This window comes from Arachis ipaensis, chromosome B4, assembly GCF_059453495.1.
Source record: "Arachis ipaensis isolate K30076 ecotype BB chromosome B4, ASM5945349v1, whole genome shotgun sequence".
NCBI classification, from domain to species: domain Eukaryota; kingdom Viridiplantae; phylum Streptophyta; class Magnoliopsida; order Fabales; family Fabaceae; genus Arachis; species Arachis ipaensis.
Window position 1 is genome coordinate 32,117,532 of NC_142439.1, and position 24,963 is coordinate 32,142,494.

Here is a 24,963-nt window from a genome sequence, read left to right on the forward strand (position 1 = left end):
AGTTGTTCTGGCGTTAAACGCCCAGAATGATAGTCATTCTGGCGTTTAATGCCCATCTGGTGGCCATTTTGGGCGTTTAACACCCAGCTAGGTACCCTGGCTGGTGTTAAATGCCAGAAATCCTTCTTTACTGAGCATTTTTCTGAATGCCCAGAATGCTGCCCATTAATGATACCTTTACTGGTGTTAAACACCCAGAATGGTAGCCATTCTGGCGTTTAACGCCCAAATTGCCTCTTTACTGGCGTTTTGATGCCAGTGAGCTCTTTTTCTCTGTGATTCTTCTTCTTTATGTCCTGAACCTTTATATCCTTGACTCGTTCACTGAAAGGCATTAATAAACACGAACAACAAGATTAAATGGACTTATATAATTGTTATAAACATCTATTTTTTTTTATAATGGCTGAGTTGCCTCCCAGCAAGCGCTTCTTTACCGTCTTTAGCTGAACTTTACTGAGCTTTTTAATTTAGTCTCAGTTTTGAGCATTCTTGCTCAACATTGCCTTCAAGATAATGTTTGACTCTCTGTCCATTGACGATGAACTTTTTGTCAGACTCCATATCCTGAAGCTCTACATATCCATATGGTGACATGCTTGTAATCACATATGGTCCCTTCCACCGGAATTTCAATTTCCCAGGGAACAATCTGAGCCTAGAGTTAAACAGTAGAACATTCTGTCCTGTCTCAAAGACTCTAGATGACAGCTTTCTGTCATGCCACCTTTTTGCTTTCTCCTTGTAAATTTTAGAATTTTCAAAAGCATTGAGTCTGAACTCTTCCAGCTCATTCAATTGGAGTAATCTCTTTTCTCCAGCTAAATTTGCATCAAGGTTTAGGAATCTGGTTGCCCGGTAGGCTTTGTGTTTCAGTTCCACTGGCAGATGGCAGGTTTTTCCATACACAAGCTGGTATGGAGAGGTCCCTATAGGAGTCTTGAATGCGGTTCTGTATGCCCACAGAGCATCATCCACACTTCTTGCCCAATCTTTTCTACGGGTATTTACAATCCGTTCCAGGATTCGTTTTAGTTCTCTATTTGAGACTTCAGCCTACCCATTTATCTGTGGATGATATGGAGTTGCAACTTTATGGTTAATTCCATATCGGATTAGAGCAGAGTCAAACTGTTTATTGCAGAAATGAGTGCCTCCATCACTGATCAGTATCCTAGGGACACCGAACCTGCTGAAGATAATCTTCTGGAGGAACTTCATCACTGTCTTAGTATCATTAGTGGGTGTTGCAATTGCCTCCACCCATTTAGATACATAGTCTACTGCCACCAGAATATAATTGTTTGAATATGATGGTGGGAAAGGCCCCATGAAGTCAATACCCCATACATCAAACAACTCAATCTCTAAGATCCCTTGCTGAGACATGGCATAACCATGAGGCAGATTACCAGCTCTCTGGCAACTGTCACAGTTACGTACAAACTCTCAGGAGTCTCTATAGAGAGTAGGCCAGTAGAAGCCACATTCAAGAACTTTTGTTGCTGTTCGCTCACCTCCGAAGTGTCTTCCATATTGTGATCCATGGCAATGGCATAGGATCTTCTGTGCCTCTTCTCTAGGCACACATCTACAGATTACTCCGTCTGTACACCTCTTAAAGAGATATGGTTCATCCCACAAGTAGTACTTTGCATCAGTAATCAATTTTTTCGTTTGCTGCTTACTGTACTCTTTGGGTATAAATCTCACAGCTTTATAGTTTGCAATGTCCGCAAACCACGGTACTTCCTGAATGGCAAAGAGTTTCTCATCCGAAAAGGTTTCAGAGATCTCAGTAGGAGGGAGGGATGCTCCTGCTACTGGTTCTATCCGGGACAGGTGATTTGCTACTTGGTTCTCTGTCCCTTTTCTGTCTCTTATTTCTATATCAAACTCTTGTAGAAGAAAAACCCATCTTATGAGTCTGGGTTTTGAATCTTGCTTTGTGAGGATATATTTTAGAGCAGCATGGTCAGTGTACACAATCACTTTTGATCCTACTAAATAAGATATGAATTTGTCAATGGCATAAACCACTGCAAGCAACTCCTTTTCTGTTGTTGTGTAATTCTTCTATGCGTCATTCAAAATACGGCTAGCATAATAAATGACATGCAGAAGCTTGTCATGCCTCTGTCCCAATACTGCACCAATGGCATGGTCACTGGCATCACACATTAGTTCAAATGGTAATGTCCAGTCTGGTGCAGAAATGACTGGTGCTGTGACCAACTTAGCTTTCAGAGTTTCAAACGCTTGCAGACACTCTGTGTCAAAGACAAATGGCGTGTCAGCAGCTAGCAGATTGCTCAGAGGTTTTGCAATTTTTGAAAAATCCTTTATAAACCTCCTATAGAATCCTGCATGCCCCAGAAAGCTTCTGATTGCCTTAACATTGGTAGGTGGTGGTAATTTTTCAATTACCTCTACCATAGCTTGATCCACCTCTATTCCTTTGTTCGAAATTTTGTGCCCATGAACAATTCTTTCAGTCACCATAAAATGACATTTCTCCCAGTTTAAAACTAGGTTAGTCTCTTGGCACCTTTTTAGAACAAGTGCTAGATGGTTAAGACAGGAGCTGAATGAGTCTCCAAATACTGAGAAGTCATCCATGAAGACTTTCAGAAATTTCTCTACCATATCAGAAAAATAGAGAGCATGCACCTCTGAAAGGTTGCAGGTGCATTGCACAGACCAAATGGCATCCTTCTGTAGGCAAATACTCCAGATGGGCATGTGAATGCTGTTTTCTCTTGGTCCTGAGGATCTACTGTAATTTGGTTGTAACCTGAATAGCTATCCAAAAAGCAGTAGTATTCATGACTTGCTAGTCTCTCTAGCATCTAGTCTATGAATGGTAAAGGAAAATGATCCTTCCTGGTGGTTGTATTGAGCCTTCTGTAGTCAATACACATACGCCACCCTGTAACTGTTCTTGTAGGAACCAGTTCATTATTTTCATTATGAACTATTGTCATGCCTCCCTTCTTAGGGACAACTTGGACAGGGCTCACCCAGGGGCTATCAGAAATAGGATAAATAATCTCAGCCTCTAGTAACTTAGTGACCTCTTTCTGCACCACCTCCTTCATGGCTGGATTCAGCCGCCTCTGTGGTTGAACCATTGGCTTAGCATCATCCTCCAATAGGATCTTGTGCATGCATCTGGCTGGGCTAATGCCCTTAAGATCACTTATGGACCACCCAAGAGCTGTTTTGTGTGTCCTCAGCACCTGAATTAATGCTTTCTCTTCCGGTGGTTTTAAAGTAGAGCTGATGATCACAGGAAAAGTGTCATTTTCTCCTAGAAATACATATTTTAGGGATGGTGGTAGTGGTTTGAGCTTAGATTTAGGAGGCGTCTCCTCTTCCTGAGGAGTTTTTAGAGATTCTTCTGTTTTCTCTGGTTCCTCCAAATCAGGCTGACCATTTTTAAAAATGTCCTCTAGCTCTGACTCGAGACTCTCAGTCATATTGACCTCTTCCACCAGGGAGTCAATAATATCAGTGCTCATGCAGTCTTTTGATGTGTCTGGATGCTGCATAGCTTTGACAGCATTCAACTTGAATTCATCCTCATTGACTTTCAGGGTTATCTCCCCTTTTTGGACGTCAATGAGGGTTCGTCCAGTTGCTAGGAAAGGTCTTCCTAGAATCAGAGTTACACTCTTGTGCTCCTCCATTTCCAGCACTACAAAGTCAGTGGGAAAGGCAAATGGCCCAACCTTGTCAATCATGTCCTCAATTACGCCTGATGAAATCTTAATGGAGCCATCAGCAAGTTGGAGGCATATCCGGGTTGGTTTAACTTCATCAATCAAACCAAGCTTTTTGATAGTGGATGTAGGTATTAAGTTGATACTTGCCCCAAGATCACATAGAGCTATCTTGGTACAAGCACCCTCTAATGTGCATGGTATCATAAAGCTTCCGGGATCTTTAAACTTCTCTGGTAAGCTTTTCAGAATGACTGCACTGCATTCTTCAGTGAGGAAAACTTTTTCAGTTTCTCTCCAATCCTTCTTATGACTCAAGATCTCTTTCATGAACTTAGCATAAGAGGGTATTTGCTCAAGTGTCTCTGCAAACAGAATCTTTATTTCAAGAGTCCTGAGATAGTCTACAAAGCGGGCAAATTGTTTATCCTGTTTCGCTTGGCGGAGTTTCTGAGGGCAAGACATCTTGGCTTTATATTCTTCAACCTTAGTTGGTGCAGGCCTATTTCCTACGGGGTTGGAGAAGCCTGCTTAAGGGGGTTGTTATCAGCACTTGCAAGTGTCTGATCCCTTGTTGGCATTTGAACGCCAGAAGTGGGTGCTGCATGGGCGTTTAACGCCAGATTGCCACCCTTTTCTGGCATTTGAACACCAGATTTGGCTACCCATTGGGCGTTTAATGCCACTTTTTCACCCTTTTTTGGTGTTTGAACGCCAGAATCATTCCTCTCTGAGCTCTCACTGTCCTCAGAGGAATTTTGGACAGTGGGTTGGTCATCCTCTGTCAGTTGTTCCTTTCTTGGCTTTCTGCTGCCTTGAGTTGAAGTATTCAATGTCTTCCCACTCTTTAATTGAACAGCTTGGCACTTTTCTGTTATCTATTTAGATAGTTGTTGTCTTGTCTGATCCAATTGTGCTTCCATATTCTTGTTAGCATTTTTAGTGTCTTGTAGCATCTCTTTAAATTCTGCTAACTGTTGTGTTATAGAAAATAGTTGCTGATTGAGTTCAATAATTTGTTTTGAAGGACTAAGTTCAGTGGATATTGCCTCAACCTCTTCTTTCATGGAGGACTCACTACTTAAGTACAGGTGCTGATTTCTAGCAACTGTATCAATGAGCTCTTGAGCCTCTTCAATTCTCTTTCTCATGTGTATAGATCCACCAGCTGAGTGGTCTAGAGACATCTGGGCCTTTTCTGTAAGCCCAAAGTAAAAGATGTCTAACTGCATCCATTCTGAAAATATTTCAGAGGGGCATTTCCTTAGCATCCCTCTGTACCTCTCCCAGGCATTATATAGAGATTCATTATCCTCTTGTTTAAAGCCTTGGATGTCCAGCCTTAGCTGTGTCATCCTTTTTGGAGGGAAATATTGATTTAGGAATTTGTCTGATAACTGTTCCCATGTTCTTATGCTTGCTGTGGGTTGGTTATTTAATCACCTCTTAGCTTGATCTTTTACAGCAAATAGAAACAGTAATAATCTGTAGACATCCTGATCTACTTCCTTATCACGTACTGTGTCAGCAATTTGTAAGAACTGTGCCAGAAACTCATTAGATTCTTCCTGTGGAAGACCAGAATACTGGCAATTTTGCTGCACCATGATAATGAGCTGAGGGTTTAGCTCAAAACTGCTGGCTCTGATGGGGGTATACAGATACTACTCCCATATGAAGCAGTAGTGGGGTTAGCATATGACCTAGAATTCTTCTGGACTGTTCATTTCCACTTAGGTCCATGATGGAGAAAGGGAGATGATGTGGATTGCAAAATAAAAATAGACTAAAAGAAAAATTAAAATATTTTTGTTTTTATTTTATTTATTTAATGGTAATTTAAAATTAAAGAAATTAAAATAAAGTAAATGGGAAAATGGTATAAGTTTCAAAAATTAAAAGAAAAGAAATAAAAGAAATTAGAAAACCAAATTAATTAATTAAATAAAAAGATTTGAAAAATTATGGGTGAGGATTTTCGAAAAATGAAGATAAGGAAAGTGGTTAGGAAGTTTTGAAAAAGATATGTCTTAAAATTAAAGATACTTGTAAAAATAAATAAATAAAAGAAAAGATTTGAAAAAGATATGATTTTAAAATTTGAAGATTGAGACTTTCTCAACAAGAAAACACCAAACTTAAAATTTTTCAATCAAACTAATAAAATAGTATAAGTAATTCGAAAATTATAAATAAGAAAAGAAAAATATTTTGAAAAATTTTATAAAGGGTTTTCAAAAAATATATATAAAAAAAAGAATTGAAAAAGATTTAAAAAAGATAAATTTTAAAATTGAAATTCTAACTTGACTAACAAGAAACTACCAATGTTTAAAAAATTTTTGACTAAGTCAACCTAGGTAATTCGAAAATGATAAGTAATTAAAGGAAAAGATATTTTTTTTTCTAAGTTTAAAGAGAAAAACAATAAAATGACACCAAACTTAGAATTTTTAGATCAAAACAAAGAAAACAAACAAGAAAACTTTGAATGTCAAGATGAACACCAAGAATACTTTGAAGATCAAGATGAACACCAAGAACAAATTTTGGAAATCTTTAAGAAAATAAAAACACAAAGGACACCAAACTTAAAGATTTTTATACTTTGGACACTAATAATTCGAAAATGCACAAGAAAAACAAGAAAAGACACAAAACAAGAAAAACTAAAGACCAAACAAGGAAAATAAACAAGAACAACTTAAAGATCAAGAAAGAACAAGGAACATAAAACTCGAAACAAGATATAAAAAAAGAACATGTAATTCGAAAATTTGAAAGAAAGTAAAAACATGCAATTGACACCAAACTTAAAATATGAAACTAAACTCAAACAAAAGACTCAATTATTAGTTTATTGGTTTTTATCTATTTATATAGAAAATTTTGAAAATAAGAATCTAGAAAAAGGAAAACAAGGATTTTAAGATTTTAACCAAAAACAATAATAGAAGACGCAATTTTAATGACTCTAAACCAAAAAGATAAATTTTTCCTAATCTAAGCAACAAAATAAATCGTTAGTTGTCCAAACTCGAATAATCCCCGGCAACGGCGCCAAAAACTTGGTGCACGAAATTGTGATTCACACTTTTCACAACTCCGCACAACTAACCAGCAAGTGCACTGGGTCGTCCAAGTAATACCTTACGTGAGTAAGGGTCGATCCCACGGAGATTGTCGGCTTGAAGCAAGCTATGGTTATCTTGTAAATCTTAGTCAGGAGATTAATGATAAGAATGATTTTGTTTATGAAAAGTAAATAATATGAAATAAATGGTACTTGTAATTCAGTGATGAGGAACAGGTTGAGGTTCCGGAGATGCTCTGTCATCTGAATCTCTGCTTTTCTACTGTCTTCTTCTCCAAACACACATGGTTTCCTTCAATGGCAAGATGTATGATCCTCTCAGATGAAAACTACCAAGTACGATCTCTGCACGGCTAATCAAATGTCGGATTTCTCGTCTCAGATGAAAAATACCATGTACAGCTACCGCACGGCTAATCATATGTCGGTTCTCACTAGCGTCAGAATAGGACCCTTATCCTTTTGGACACTGTCACTGCGCCCAACATTCGTGAGTTTAAAGCTCGTCACAGTCATCCCTTCCTAGATCCTACTCGGAATACCACAGATAAGGTTTAGACTTTTCGGATCCTAGGAATGCTGCCAATTGGTTCTAGCCTCTACCACGAAGGTTCTGATTTCACGGACTCGGTCCGTGGATCAGAAACCTAAGAGATACGCACTCAAGATGTCACCCAATGAATACATTGAGCTCAGATAGAACGGAAGTGGTTTTCAGGCACGCGTTCATAGAATTGAGAATAATGATGAGTGTCAGGGATCATATCATTCTCTAGATTGAAGTACGAGTGAGTATCTTAGAATAGAATCAAACATGATTGAATAGAAAACAGTAGTAATTGCATTAATCCATTGAAACACAGTAGAGCTCCTCACCCCCACCTATGGGATTTAGAGACTCATACCATAGAAGATAAAATATGAAGTGTAAAATTTCATAAGGTACAAAATGAATCTCTAAAAGTAGTTTTTATACTAAACTAGTAACTTAGGTTTACAGAAAATGAGTAACTAAGTGCAGATAGTGTAGAAATCCACTTTTGGGACCCATTTAGTGAGTGTTTGGGCTGAGCTTTCAAGCTTTCACGTGCATATACCTCAAGTTGGAGTTAAACGCCACCCTGGGTGCCAAAATGGGCATTTAACGCAAAGAATTATGCCAGTTCTGGCGTTTTACGCCAGAAAGTTTTTGGCTGGATTTTAACGCCAGTTTGGGCCATCAAATCTTGGAAAAAGTATGAACTGTTATATATTTCTGAAAAGCCCAAGATGTCTACTTTCTAACGCAATTGAAAGCGCACAAATTGGGCTTCTGTAGCTCCAGAAAATCCACTTCGAGTGCAGGAGGGTCAGAATCCAACAGCATCTGTAGTCCTTTCTCAGCCTCTGAATCAGATTTTTGCTCAGGTCCCTCAATTTCAGCCAGAAAATACCTGAAATTATAGAAAAATACACAAACTCATATTAAAGTCCAGAAATGTGATTTTTGCATAAAAACTAATAAAAATATAATAAAAAATAACTAAAACATTCTAAAAACTATGTAAAAATAATGCCAAAAAGGGTATAAATTATCCGCTCATCAGTAGTTGACAAAACCCACTCAATTCAGTCCAAAATATATCATAAAATAGTGGTGTATCAATCCACACAATCTACAACCCCTGTTGTCTTGCTGTAAAATATGACATCATTCCGTCGTAGCCAAATAATCCATATTATTGATAAGAACCCAACTAGCCAATACTTGTGTAGCTTATTTCTCATCGGCATGGATCTCCAACTCTCAAAGTGATCTTTCAAAGTACCAGGAGAAGTCCACGCCTGTCCAAACGCCAAGATCCATGCACACCACACCTGCTAAGAGAACTCACAAGTAACAAATAAGTGTTGTATATTTTCAACATCTTTCTTATCCAACACACACAAATTATCATTTTGTTGTAGGATTCTCAGTTTACCTAGCCGATCCTTTGTGTTGACCCTGCCTACCAGGACAAACCAATCAAACAACTTGATCCGAGGTAGAATTAAACCTTTCCAAATTTCCTTTGTGAATCTGTAGCTCAGAAACTCCTCATCCAAGGTCTCTTCCGGCAAAACCTGCACAAATGAGTTAGTAGAATAAACTCCTTCCTTGTCAAATTTCTATACCACTCTATCTTGCACATTTGCTATTAATCTAACAGATTGTAAGACATAAAACAGTTGGTTCAATGTATTGGTCTCCCATTGGCATAGTTCCCTCCTCCATTAGAAGTGGCAAACCCACTCTATCCCATTCCAGAACCTGCAATCCTCAATTAATTATCCTTTTTTGGTTTGAAATCAAGAAGAGTCTTGGAAAGGAGTCTTTTAGCTTTTTCACTTGGAGCCATGTATCCTCCCAGAATCTGGTAGATCTACCACCTCCTACTTCCATGGCAAGGACATTAATCATCTTCTGCCTGACATGTTGCTCCTTTATTTGTACTTGACATATGTCTCTCTACGGGCCCCCTCTCTTTGGTAATGCCTGAGTTGACAACAAGTGATTCAGGTTCAAGCTATTACAAGAGTACACAATCTTCTTCCATAAAGGACAGTCCTTCTTTGAGAATCGCTACCACCATTTAAATAGTAAAGCAGTATTACGGACCACTGGATCACCCACCCCCAATCCTCCTAGCTTCTTTGGTGCCTAGACCGTCTCCCACTTCACGAGAGCCATACCAGGTCATCCGTCATTCTTCCCCTAAAAGAACCTCCTCTGCAAGGAGATGATTCTTTGTGCAGCCGCATTTGGCATCTTATACAAGTTCAAGTAATAAATAGGTAGCTGTTGATCACCGACTTAATGAGCACCAGCTTACCAGCCTTACTAAGAACCTTTGCTTTCCACAAGCTCAATTTCTCCTCCACCTTATCTAAAACCGGCTTCCAAGTTTTTACCAACCGTAGATTTGCTCCTAGGTAAATGCCAAGATACCTCACCGGTAGGGCTGCCTCTTGGCACCTCAGTAGCTGACACATCCGGCTAACCCACTCCTATCTGCAGTTTGTTGGTATCAAATTGGACTTCTCGAAGTTAATGCTCAAGGCAGACATCATTTCAAAGCACCTCAGAAGTCTCTTATAGTTTCTCACTAACTCCTCCTCCAACGGACAGAATAATATAGTGTCATTAGCAAATTGTAAGTGTGACAACTCTATATTATCCCTCCTTACTGCCTCCCCGATCATCCTGTTAAGAACATCCACTACCAGAACAAACAAAAACGGCGATAACGGATCACCTTGCCATAGCCCCCTCTCCATTTTGAATGGTTTCAATGGTGACCCATTAACTAGAATAGAAATAGATGCCGATCTACACTCCCTAACCCATGCCTTCCATGTTCTACCAAAGCCCATCTTCTCTAATACAGTATCAACAAAGCACTATTTAACTCTATTATAGGCTTTTTGGAAGTCTAGTTTGATAATCACTGATGCCTTCTTTTTCAGTTTCAACCATTGCACAGTTTCACATGCAATTAAAGGTTCATCATGTATCTTCTTTCCCTTCACAAAGGGACTCTGTGATTCTCCAACTAAACCTGGCATTACACTTCTCATTCTTCGTGTCAACAATTTAGAGATAATTTTATATACACATCTAACCATGCTGATAGGTCTGAGATCTTTAATCTCCTTAGCCCCAATAAATTTCAGTGCCAACGCTAACCATGTGACATTAGAGCCTGTTGGAAATCTTTCCATCTCAAAAAAAGTCATCACATATGTAGTGAATTCTGTTCCTATCTCGTTCCAACACTTTTTTATAAAATTCATGTTGTACCCATCGCTCCCTAGAGCCTTAGAAGATTCACATTTCCAAATAGTCTCTTTCATCTCCTCTACTGATAGTAGCACCTCTAGGCTTCCGCTTCCTCCCTCTCTAATCGATTAACTAATCCATCCCTAAAGCTCACACTTAGAGAACCTTCTTGGTGGTACAGACGTTTATAAAAGTCCCAAACGGCAACTTTGATCCTTGCTTGTTTCCTCACTAACCTCCCATTAATCACCAAAGACTCAATCTGGTTATTCCTTCTTCTTGCCGAAAGAATATTGTGGAAGTATCTTGTGTTCCTATCCATCTCATTAGCATGCCGAGATCTAGACATTTGCTTCTAGTGAACATCCTATCTCACATATCACTTTTCACAGCACCTCACTAACGCCCTTCTCCTTGCCTCCATTATATCATCATAATGTCCACTGTTAACCATATCATCCACCTTCTTTATTTCTTCCTCAAACCTCTTTAATCTTTCAGTCATATCCCCAAAATGCTGCTTATGCCATCTGCGTAGTGGTACTGATAGTGCTTTCATCTTCTCTAAGAATTGTATGTCGCCTAATTCCCTCCGTTCTTTCTTCACCATTCTCAAAAACCCTTCATGTATGAACCACGAGTCCAAACTTCAGAATGGTCTTGGGCCATCAAATCTCCTGTTGTTTTCCATGATCAAAAGGCAGTGATTCGATAAACCTCTTGGACTTCCCCTCAGACGCGTCTCCAGGTACACATCAAGCCACCCCAAAGAAACTAGGCTCCTATCAATGCAAGTCTATGACTGTCCCCTAAACCACGTATACTTACGATCATTTAGCGCTAAATCAATCAACTCCATGTCATTTATCAATGTTATAAAATCTTTCGCAAACATTGATAAACTAGTCGCTCCTTTTCTTTCTTCCAAATGCAAAATTTCATTAAAATCCCCCAAATAACAGAAAGGCACCTGACACAGTCCTGCAATATAACTCAATTCTTTCCACATAGAAATCTTCTTAGCTCTCGCATGTGGTCCATACACTAAACAAATAGCACAATGAAAATTATCTTTTACCACAACCTCTTCTACACACATCCATCTATCCCCTTTATAGCAGTTAGTCAGTTTAAAAACCATTTTATCCCATATTAACAATAACCTTCTAGAAGCCCCAATTGAATTTACAAACTCCTAACACGCTCTATTACTTCTCCAGATACGAACTACATCAAATTTAGTCACCATCTCCTTCTTTGTTTCTACCAAACCCAACATTTCCAACCTAAACTTACTTTTAAAATTCTGTAGCATACTAAAAGTAAGCATATATATGTTAAAACAACTCTATTTTTGTTGTATAAATATAGTTATCTAACATAATTTTTATTTATTTACATAAAACCCATGATTTGAGGTGCACAACAAGATCCATATCTAAAATATTTAGCAAGATGACCGATGAAAAGAAAGTTATCATCGAAGAATTGGGTTTTGGTGCGATGAAACATATCCCAGTATTAAACTGACCCATAAACTTCTGAGAGAATCAATATCGCCCATGACAAGATATGGGATGCCTTTTAGCTTGAATGCATTCGATAAAAATCCCTTTTGTTATCTATTCTATCAATAAAATTTCGATATTCTTTTTACATTAGTTTTGTGTTACTAAAATATTTTTGCTGCTATTATAGGAGATTATTTTTCGGACAAAATTGTCTATAAAAAAATCAATGAAGAGCAGAAGAATATTGTTGAAAGTTTCAAAAGCTCTTCTTTGTCACTTTGACAAAGTCTTTGATTGACCTAAGTGTGGAAAGACTGAAAAATCAACTCAAATTTAAGAGGACATTCATCCTCTTCATCCAAAAGTGCTTCTTATTGCCAACAACAATAAGCAAAATTTTTCCGGTTCACATGCCTCCCATTCTTCATGTGGACAACATACAAGAATGGAATTAAACTGCTCATGCACTCAACTTCCTGATCAAAAGAATCAGAGGGCAAAAATTGCAAAATAAATTTGTAGTAGATGGCTGTCTCTTTGCGCTTACAATCATATATTTTCATAAATCCACATACATGAATAGACCGGCGGATAAAATTCCTGGACCACTGTGGGTGGAAACATTAGACAAGGGAGAGCTCGTTAAAAGGGTAAAATGTGAGGCGAATGATGAAATGGTAACTTAACAAAAATTATTCCCTTAAATTTCGGTGCATTTGTTTAAAATATACTCTGCTAATTAAATAATTTTTTGTTTTAGGGCCTCAAAAGAAGAGCAGAACTAAGAGGACAATCAAAAGAAAGGGAAAAAGAAGGAAAAAATAAGCAACAAAAAAAAGACCTTATATTGGACCATCTTTAGAAAGTGAAAGTGTTTCTGAGAATGAGTCTGATTCTGAATATGATTTGGAGGAGACACTAAAAAGAAGAAAACAACCTGTAAGATTGGCAAAGACGTAAGTGTTACTTTTCGGTATCTTTTGTAAATAATTATTCTATTTATTTATATCATGTGTTTGTACTTTTTCAAGATGGAATCTAAAAAGAGAAAGCATATTATTGTGGATTCATCTTTTCAAATAGAGACTGAATTAGATGATGATTAAGATACTATTATTGTAATGCTATGTTCTATTTTTTCATCAATTTTTTTTATAAATAGAATTTTTTGTATGTATTGTCAAAAGCAAAAAAATTGAGAAAAAAACATAAAGAAGGTTGAAGAAAAAAAAAATGATAAGCCTATAGGAGAGTATGTATTAATTTTCGATATTTTTTAAATATTTCTTATGGTTATTTTCCTCATGATTCTTTTCTTTTCCAATATACAGGCAAAAACCAAAGATATTTCAAAAAAGGCAACACCCCTGGAAAAGAAAAAGCTTGTTCGCCCTGAACAACTAAAAAGTGGGCACGACTTGACAGAAGCTCACTATTAGTCTTCACAAACGTAAGATTCGATACCTTATGTTGTTTCTTTGCTAAATTTTTTTAAAAGCTAATGTAATTTCTCTAGTTTTACTAAATAATATTTATTTTGTCCTTAGAGTACCGCTTGTAAATCTGTCGAGTGAAAAATGATCCTGTGTTTCAAACATAGTTAAGCTTTCAAGGGTCCGTTAATGCACCAAGTGATCTAATATAATGTCTCTTTGTCTTATTATTTCTTTATTTCTTGTACTACAATAATGTTCTTTTTAATTTGATATCTCTTTTTAGAAAAAATTCCTCTAAGATTATTCTCAAGAAAAAAAGCATGAAAAAAAGAAAAAAAAGAGTTTGCAGCTTGCAACTATGTAAGTTTACTTACAGCAAAAATTTGTTATTGTTCAATGATTGAGGTGCTTTTTGACATGATTTTGGTACATTTTAAGTTCAACGTATAAGAAGACACAGTGGATGATGCCAACCCTATTCAGAAAGATATCTTGATTAAACAAACAATAGTAGAGAAAGAATTCCATCTGCAGAAAATGATGAAAGATTCACCAATATCTAAAAGGTGAGTAAAGTATTAAACTATATTATTGACTTAATTTTATTTCATTTATTTTTGTTGATTTAAATGACATTGGATTTATTTAGTATGAGTTGTACAACTATTAATCTTGGGACTAACCACGAAGATCAAATACTTGTGCTGCGAAAACATTCTCAATCTAAACCACGAAATATGTGAGTTTCCAATTTATTTTTCTTTCTCAATCATTGAGTTAATGAATTGCACCAAAAATTGTTAATGTTTACTGCGTATTAATTTCTTTATTGTTTTCCTTCATTAGAGTGCCACTACGAGCAATTGTTCCTTCAACAGAAACCTCTGTCTTCAGCCCTCCACATACTAAACAAAAACCTGATGTGCAGTTTTCAACACAAGAATCTCTACCACAAGAACCAGTTAATGTGTAAGTTCTAGTTAAATTCCTCTTCGGTGCATAATTTGTTTTGTTTCTTTCTTAAACAATTTTATATCTCATTTTGCAGCCCTCTACAACCACATTAAGAAGCTCCTGAGGTAGCTCTCACAAAGGAAACTCAGCATAAAGTTCCTCTTAAAACATAAGTTCTAATTAATAAATTTCTTTTATTATAGTTTCGGAGCATTCTTAAACTATTTGATGTGTCATCCTGCAGTACTCTACCGGCTCAAGATCATAAAACTAGCTTGTTGATTGTTGCTAATGCTGCATTAAATGATGATTTTGGTACATCATTTTTTGACCTTGGCATTAGTCAATCAAGTAATGAAGCTACACTCACCCAAAAGGATCAACTACCAACCAACAGTGGAAAATTTCAAGAAATTAGAAGCCAATATAACCCACTATTGGTTGAAGAGTTGGAAGATTTTGATTGAGGTTATGGATGCTGGGGTTGCATTAGCTTTCAAATATGCTAAGGAGACAAGTCCACAACCAGTTGTGCAGCTAAATCTGAGCTTCCTTAAAAAGTTCAAGACTCCGATTAAGAAAAAGGAAATTACAGAAGAGCTTAAAAAAATACTATTATTGGGCAACAACTATCAAGACTTATAAGGATGACAACAACAATGAATGGAAAGTTATATTCAAATAGAACCTTGAAGTTTGAATTGGTGGAAAATAGATTTCACTTGGCAACCTTAAGACTACAAGAATATATAGAAAATGTGATCATTTCTTCTTCCATAACATTAATGATTTTCTTATGAGTTATCGTGTCATATATGTAATAAATTTGGGTTGTTTGCTTTTTTCATAGGTGATTTCCATAGTATGTCAAATTTTTAACAAGAAAAATGTAAAAGATTTGAAGAACTCTTATACTGCATCCCATCGGATATTGTGGTAAGCTCTGCTACCATTAAACTTTAACCTCAATGTTGGTGCATTTCATAAATATATTGTGTTAAAGGTGATTATTTTGGTGCAAAATAATATGTTGAAGAAGTTTAAGGACAAGTACATTGATCCAGCAACTAAGAAGACCTACAGCGTCAATGTATATAAGGAATACCTCCCTTTTCTACACAAGAATAAGCTAGCATCCCATCTATTTTTAAGTTTTTATTTCTAAAACTTCTTAAATAATTATTTCATTCAATTTCATTTAGACTAAAAAATTATCCTATTTGTCCAAACTTCAGCTATTTACTCCAATTTGCCATAGTGGACATTGGTCGTTGTGGATTACGGATGTGAAAAAGAAAAGAATTTATGTGCTCGACCCCATCCACAAAGAATCTTCTAATGAAGATAGCACAAAAATGAATAAATTTGTTGTAAGTTGTTTATTATTTTCTTTATTAATTTTTTTATTTGTGTGCTTATTTTGAACTTAGCTTGCATGTTGTAATCATTAATTAATTTCAATACAATTCTTTGTCAAATAAAGTGCACTTGTTTTTTTATCACTTTTTCTAATCCAAAATTGACTGTACTACTTTTTATGATTGATTTTCTGTGGTTTTCAGAGCTTGATGATATCAGAATTGGTGATTTTTTTTCTGGAGAAAAACCTTTGGTAGACAATCTAGAGGGTATTAAAGTGCCATATATTACCATTAGTGGTCAATAAACAAGGTATTGATCTTCCTATTATTCTTTTCTATTGTAGTATTATTTCTATTAATGTCATGTTAAATTTGTTTTACTGTGTTGTTTAATTTTTGTTTATCAGCTGGGACTGTGGAATATATGTAATGAAATGGCTGGAGATAATCGATCCGAATAAGATAAAAAAAAAAGAGAAATATATATGCATGGAAAAATTGGAAACAGGTAAGTAACAATAAATGTGGTTGGTTTTTCTACTTCTAAATTAACACAGATTAATAAATTTGATTCAATTATAGAAAGAAGTTAATGGTTTCAGGTGAGAATATGCTTCGATTGTTCTCTTTGACGAAATAAATCAATTAAGAGATAAAGTAATTTCTGAATCTGAAGCCATAAGACTCTCAAAACCTTCTGTTGCCTTGTCAAGTCCTTTTTGTAAATTTTCATCAAGAGATATTGATAATAGATAGTTTGAATGTTATAAATTATTATGAATTTTTACAATGGTTGAGTACTGAATGTGTGTGTACTGTATAGTTAAAATAATCACATACTTTGCATCTTTGTAAATATTCGATCCAAGCTTTTGATAAATTCTTTTGCCATATTAAATATCTATGGAATTGTCTGTACTATTTTGAAATCCTGTTAATCCTAATGAATCTAGGTTCAAATAATTGCATAAAAGAACATTATTAGAATTGCACCGAAAATGCTTAGATGGAACACCAAAAATTGTTCAAATAAACATAGAGAATGCTTACAATTTTTTTTGTAAATTTTCATTAGCAGATATAGAAAGTGTATAGGTTAAATGTTGTAAATTGTTAAGACTTTCTATACTAGTTAAATATTGAATTGTCTGTGTACTGTATATTTAAAACAAATACATCCTTTGCATCTTTGTAAATATTTATTACAAAGCTTTTGATAGATTTTTATGAACTTGTCTTTACTGTATTAAAATTCTATTTGAATGAATGAATGAATTGCACCGAAATGCTTACAACAAAACACCAAAACTAAATCAACTAAATACTGACAACTCTATCTTATTGCATTGAATCTCTAAAAAGTTCAACTAACTCGTGAGAATTGGTGTCGATCTAGAATTTCACAAAATAGAATCTGGTTGCAAGTAGAGGCCAAATCAACAAATAACTCCCACAACCAAAGTTTGATTTTTCAAATTCAAACATTAAACCGAGAGTAATTAAACCTCGGGTTGTTCTCCCTAGGAATGCAAATCGATGTTTCACACTTTCAGTTGTAAGAAAAAAGGGGTTTTGCAATCAAGAAATGAAAGATTAAAAGAACTAAGAAATGATCAAAATTAAAATTAATGTAAGTAAAGAGGAAACAAGGTCAAAACTAGTGAAAATGCTATAAATGCATGAAAGAGCCTTGACTTGGGAATGAGAATCCAAGGAATCCTATCATCGCCATAACCACAACTATGATAATTATAATGAGTCAATCTCGCTTAGTTAACCCCTAACATCAAGGAGTAGGTCAAGCAAGCATAATTGACCTTAATCCATAAGTCCTAGGTAACTTACCAAATTAATTGGTAAAAAGCTAGCGTCAATGGAAACAAGAGTCAACTAACTACCCAAGAATTACCACTAAATGTCAGACATCATGACTCTAGTATCCTAAGAACTCAAATCCCAAGCTAAGGTGTGAAAATATACTCAAAATCCATAATTGGCATTTTCACAAACACCTTGTAGGCTTAAAAATAAAACATGGTAAATTGCAAAAGATAATAAAAACTATAACCAAAATATTCACAATATCAACAATATAAACTCAATCAAGCATATATAAATCATAAAAGACTAAATTCATCAATCAAAACTTCAAGAACTTAAAATTGCAAGTATTAACAAAGTACTTGAACCATAAGAAAATAAAAGTAAAGGGAATGTAATTAAAAGAAAATTAAGGAGTACTTACAAAAGAGTTTATCAACCCAAGATGAAAACTTGAAACTATAAAATACTACAATGGAAATGGAAAATGAAATAAAACCCTAAGAGAGCATTCTAACTACACTACTCCTACTCCTAAAATTATGGAAAATTGTGTCTAAGTCCTAATGAAAGCTTCCTACTAACTAATGCTTCATATGTCTTCATTTCCTTTGATATAACACTCCCAAAGGCTTCAGCAACTCCAAAAATTGGGCCAAAAGAGCCCCAAAATCGCGAGCCACGTGCTTCATTAATGAATCCACGTGCAGGAACCTGTGCGTATGCACATAAATGTTCACTTGTGCGTACGCACAGAGGGTTGTGCGTACGCACACCAGCCGTTTCCTCCTTGTGCACACGCACACTTGCTTGTGCGCACGCACACTTGATTGTACGTGTTTTTCCTTGTTTTCTTCATGTATTCTCCCTTGTACATGCTTTCTTCCACTTTTGCCTAGCCAATCTTGCCTATTTGACCTGAAATCACTCAACAAACATATCATGGCATTGAGTGGCATAAAAGTGGGATTGAATTGCTCAATTTAAGTACAAAAGTGCATATTTTCATATTTAGGTTCAATTAAGGGAGAAAACACAAAAGTATGCTATTTAAGTGAATAAGTGTGAGTTTATGTGATGAAATCTATCTAATTCAAGCCAAAATTCATCATTAATTATGGACTCATCATTGCACAAGGTATCCTAGTATGAAAATCTACAGCATCAAATTCTCTCTCTTTTTGCTCTCTACTTTCTAGACAATTATCGTATTGTTTTACAAATTGGATCAATGAGCTATTGCGTGTCATAAACTTGTTAAAATGCATGCATGCTCTCGCTCTTTTATGTGCTTCTCATCCCAGCCTAAAAGTGGTGATCAAGATAAATTGGGATCCATAAATGACGATCTTCAAAAAGCTCTAAAAATGATAAGATACGTAAATCAGAATCTGAATGCACCAAAACATATACCATTTTGCACCTTTATTACAGAAGCAAAACACAAAAATATCCAATTAATTATAACAAAGCCATACTTACTTGAAAGTCACTTATTATCTCCAACACCATACTTCATAAGAAAATCATTCCAATTTCTATCAAATGCATCTTTTGTGAAAGAATTCCAAACAACATGACTCATCTCTTGTTCTATTTCTTCATGTCTCTTGTAGCAATTTAATTTCTGTGAAATCTTCTTTATAATATGTGATGCGTGGCATCTTTTCTATCTTTTCCTAGTGAATTTGCATTTGAATTGTTAAGTTTAATCAAAATTTAAATATCTTTTAGCCACTATGGATGCTGCTTTGAGTTGTATGCAATTTTGTTTATTTCATGTAGTATTCGGATGAATTTGATGGAGTTTCTGTAGAAAAAGAGAAGAAAGTGACTGATGTTGTCAACTCTGACCTTATGGCACTCCAAAGGGAATACCTTGAGCTATAGAGGTCCAATTGACGTGATTCTAGTGGCATTGGAAAGCTAACTTTTAGAGCTTTCCAAAGATGTATAATAGTGTACACTTCTTTTCCAGCACACTCGGCCTTGGTGGCGCCTAACTTGGGATTCTCCAAGTTAGGAACCAAAGGAAGACTTTCACGTTGAGTTTCATGCTGCATAGGTGGCGCCTAACTTGGCTTTTCCCAAGTTAGGCATCAAGACAAAGGAAAGTGCCTCCAAGCCTTGCTGCCCCCTTCACGCCTAACTTCACAATTATGACACCGAGTGGTCCCCATTCGCTCCTCAAGGCCTGCACGAGATATTAATTGATTTTTGATTAAACTTTTTTTTTATTTATAAATAGGAAAAGATATTATTTAGTTTTAGAAAATATATTTTACATTAATTAGGATTAGATATAAAAGAGAAAAAGAATCAGCCCTTCGGGCTCTTCTCTTCGCTCTTTGGTGCGGTATTTTACAACCACACTTACTAACCGGCAAGTGCACCGGGTCGTACCAAGTAATACCTTACGTGAGTAAGGGTCGATCCCATGAGGATTGATGGATTAAGCAACAATAATGTTTGATAGGATTAGTTAGACAAACAGAAAAGAGTATTTGAATATTCAATCGTGCAGAAATTAAAATAGTAAAGTAAATAAATTGGGAAGAAAATATGGAGAAAATAGTTAAGGCTTCAGAGTTATCTATTTTTCCTGATTAATTTTTCTTACTAACTATTTTAATCATGTAGGATTTAATTTATGGCAACTATATGTGACTAGACCCTAATTCCTTAGACCTTTCTAGTCTCCTCTAAAATTCATCAACAGCCAATTTCTTGGTCAATTAATTCCAATTAGAGGGTGATAATCAATTTCTAGTTTATATGCCACAAAAACTCTAATTACCCAAAAATAAAAAGATTATATGTCACGTATCCCATTAAATCCAAATAATTAAAATTTAGGAGAAATTATTTTCAAACTGTTGTTCAAGTAAAGAGCTTTTCCAAGTTTTACAGGAACTCAAATAGAAAGAGGGTCATACTTCCGTTCCACCCAAATTCATAAAATAAAGAGCGAAAACAATTCTTAAATTATAAATCCATACATAAATTAAAGTAGAAAAAGCAATAAAATCAATCCATACAAATAGATAGAGCTCCTAACCTTAACAGTGGAGGTTTAGTTGCTCATAGAAAAGAGAGAAAATTAGGATTGTCAATTATGTTCCCCTGATGGGATGAGGTGAAATCTCCCCCAGGACCTCTCTACCAAGGAAGGAAAGCTTCCTCCTTTTATAACTAATCCTAATAAATTTAAAATCTAATATCTAAAACTAAAAATTAAAATAATATCTTTTCCTAGAATTAAAATTTGAATTAATTTAAATAATCAAATCTTCAATGGATGGATGGGGACCACTTGAATTGTCCATGCTGCAGCTTCTAATCTGTGTTTTCTGAGCTGGAAACAGGGTCAAAATAGCCCAGAAATCGCCCCTAGCGTTTTCTGTCAATTCTGCAGATCGCTCATGTGACGCGTCCGCGTCGTCCATGCGTTCGCGTCATTTGTGCAGATTCCAGTCCACGCGTTCGCGTCAGGCACGCGATCGCGTCATTGCGATTTCCTCTATTCCGCGCGGTCGCGTGAGCCATGCGTCCGCGTCGGTATTCGCTGGTCATCTCCTTGGCTTCTTCTCTTTCTCTGCAGAAACTTCATCAAATCCATTCGAATGCTACCTAAAATAAATAAAATTGCACAAAACTCAAAATAGCATCCATAGTGGCTAAAATATAATTAATTCTTAATTAAATTCAACAATTTAGATGCAAATTCACTAGGAAAAGATAGACAAGATGCTCACGCATCACTCTTACCTCATTCCGCACTTTACAGTTTTTCAGAATCCTTATTTTCTATCTAAACCATGAACAACTAATCCTCCACTGTTAAGGTTAGGAGCTCTGTCTATTCTATGGATTATAATACTATTACTGTTCTATTTTAATTCATGTATTGATTTCACATTCAAGAATTGTTTTCGTTCTTCATCTTATGAATCTGGGTAGAACGGAAGTATGACCCTTATTCTATTTGAGTTCTTGTAAAACTTGGAAAAGTTCTTTATCTAAACAACAGCTTGAAAACATATTCTCCTAAATCACTAATTATCTGGACTTAACGGGATACGTGACATATAATCCTCTTATATTTAGATAACTAGGGTTTCTGTGGCACATAAACTAGTTTTGAACTTAACCCTCTAATTGGAATCAAGTGACTAAGGAATTTGTGGTTGATGAAGGTTAAAGGAGACTAAAAAGGTCTAAGGAATTAGGGTTTAGTCACATATAGTTTGCCATGAATTTAATCTTGCATGATTAAGATAGTTGGTAAGAAAAGTTAATCCGGAAAATAAATATCTCTGAAACTTAACTGTTTTACTCATATATTTCACAACCCATTTACTGCTTGCTTTCTGATATTCTAAATTCATTGTTAATGCTAGTTGCCGGGGATTGACTGTGATTGACAACTACTAGTTGTTTGGATGCTTAGATTAGGCATTTTATCCTTAATTTTATTTAGTTTTACTCCTTAATTTTCGAAAATTTATGCTACTATTTTTTCTTAATTTCTGAAATTAAGTTTGGTGTTACCTAGTTAATTTTATTTTAATTTTCTTGTTCATTTTTTTATTAAATTTCGAAATTTCTAGCTTAATTTTTATTACAATTTTCGAAAATTTCTTGTTTTAATTGTTTAGTATTTTATTTTATTTCTTTACACAGGTTACCTCACTGGGAATTCTCTACACTCTGACGTAGAGACTCCCACTTTTCTTATTTTCTGTTTGTTTATGAGCAGGAACAGAGACAAGGAACCTCTTACAGATTTTGATCCTGAACTTGAAAGGACTTTGAGGCGGCGCTTGCAACAAGCTAGACTTTACAAGGCTAGTGAAAATCTAAGTGAGACCGTTAAAAAGGAAGCCGCAGAGTCCACTATGGATCATAATCGTGTTGTTAATGCCAATGTGGCAAATCTGAATGAGAATGAACAACCTAGAAGAGTACTTGGCTCATACACTGCTCCCAATCCAGACCTCTATAGGAATAACATTGTGGTGCCTCCTATAGCTGCAAACAACTTTGAGCTGAAGCCTCAGTTAGTCACTCTGGTGCAGCAGAATTGTCAGTATTATAGACTCCCGCAGGAAGATCTAAACCAATTTATTTCTAATTTCCTGCGGATTTGTGATACTGTGAAAACGAATGGAGTGAATCCTGAGGTTTACAAGCTCATGCTCTTTCCATTTGTTGTGAGGGATAGAGAAGCTATGGCTAGGTTCTCAACCTAAGGAGAGCCTAAACACTTGGGATAAAGTAGTTACTATATTTTTGGTGAAATTCTTCCCACCACAGAAGCTTACTAAGCTAAGGGTGGAGGTTCAGACCTTCAGGCAGAGAGATGGTGAGACCCTCTATGAAGCCTGGGAGAGGTACAAGCTGCTGACCAGGCAATGCCCCCCGACATGTTTTCTAAATGGACTTAGCTGGAGATCTTTTATGAGGGCCTCTGTGAAATGTCCAAAATGTATTTAGATAATTCTGCAGATGGTTCATTGTACATGAAGAAGACGCCTGAAGAGACTACTGAGCTTATTGAATTGGTTGCTAACAACCAATATCTTTACTCCTCTAACAGGAATCTTGTGAACTCTGGGACTCCTCAGAAGAAATGTGTTTTAGAAGTAGAGATCTTGGATGCTATTCTTGCTCAAAATAAGGTTATGTCTAAAAAGATTAATATGCTTACTCAACACTTGAGTGGGATGCAGGTTTCAGCTGTTAATGCTCAAAATGCCCCCTCAAAAGGCTCCTTATGACATGACTGGTAGCTTCATGCAAGGTGAGAATTATGATTATGCTCAATTTCCTTCTGAACAGGTTAACTACATGAGGAATGCTCCTAGAAACCCCAATAATGATCCATATTCCAAGACCTTTAATCAGGGATAGAGAAATCACCCAAATTTTGGGTGGAGAGAGAAACCTCAGAAGCCATAGAATTTTAATAATAATTCTCAGTACGGTTTTCAACTGAATAATTTTAATAACCGCCAGTTTTAGTCCTTTCAACAACAACCACCTCAGCAAGCAAATTCTCAACTACAGAAGAACACTGATTTGGAAGCACTACTGGCAAGTTTTATGCAGGAGACTAGAGCTTCACTCAGAAACTTGAAAGTGCAAGTAGGCCAGTTAAGTAAGTAAGTACCTGAGAGGCCTCCAAATACCCTTCCTAGTGATACAATGGTTAATCTAAGAGAAGACTGCAAGGCTATTCAATTGAGAAGTGGTAAAGTGGCTAATTCTGAGACCAAGGTCAATGAGGAGCTAGTTGAAAAAGAAGCTTCAGAGGAGAAGAAAGAGGAGGTGGAACACGTCTGATAAACCACTATTTTATGGTTTATATTGTGTTTAATTGTGTGGTTTTATCATGATCCTTACCCACTTATTCATTAAATTAGCATGAAATTATAATTCCTTCCTGAATTTATAACATGTTTGAAAACTGCTTCCTAGAGACTTTAATTATGTATTTTTTTAATTCTCCTTTATTCCATTCGATGCCGTGATCTGTGTGTTGAGTGTTTCAGACTTTATAGGGCATGAATGAGTTGGAGATTGGAAAGAAAGCTAGCAAAAATAGAAGGAACACAAGAATTTGAGGAGATAACCAGCGAGAAGTGACGCGGTCGCATAGCTCACACAACCGCGCGAAGGAGAGCAAATCGCAGTGACGCGGCCGCATGGCTCACGCGGCCGCACAGATTGGAAAAGCTCAGGCGTCGCGGTAGCATGGACGATGCGAACGCGTGGCAAGGAAAAGCGCGAATGACGCGTCCGCATAAATGACGCGATCGCTTGACATGTGCGATCTGCATAATCTGCAGAATTCACTGGGGGCGATTTTGGACCTTATTTCGACCCAGTTGCGGCCCGGAACAGCATACTAGAGCCAGAGAATATGAAGAAACAAAGAACAACATTCATTCTACACAGTTTTGAGTTTTAGATCTAGTTTTACTCCCTTAGGTTTCTTTCTCTAGGTTTTAGAATTTTAATTTTCAATTGATCTTAGCATTGGAACATTGAGAAGAGTTATTTCCTCATCAAGACTTCGTCATTCTAGTTCGTTCTCTTAACTTGGTTTTATTTTTCCATGTTCTCCGCCTTGTTCAATTTTGTCATTTGAATACTTTTATGATTATTTAATACAAGGATTAATTCTTCCATTTTAATTTATTTTCCATTCCAATAATCATGTCTTCTTTTAATTCCCTTTCATGTGTTATGGATTTATTATT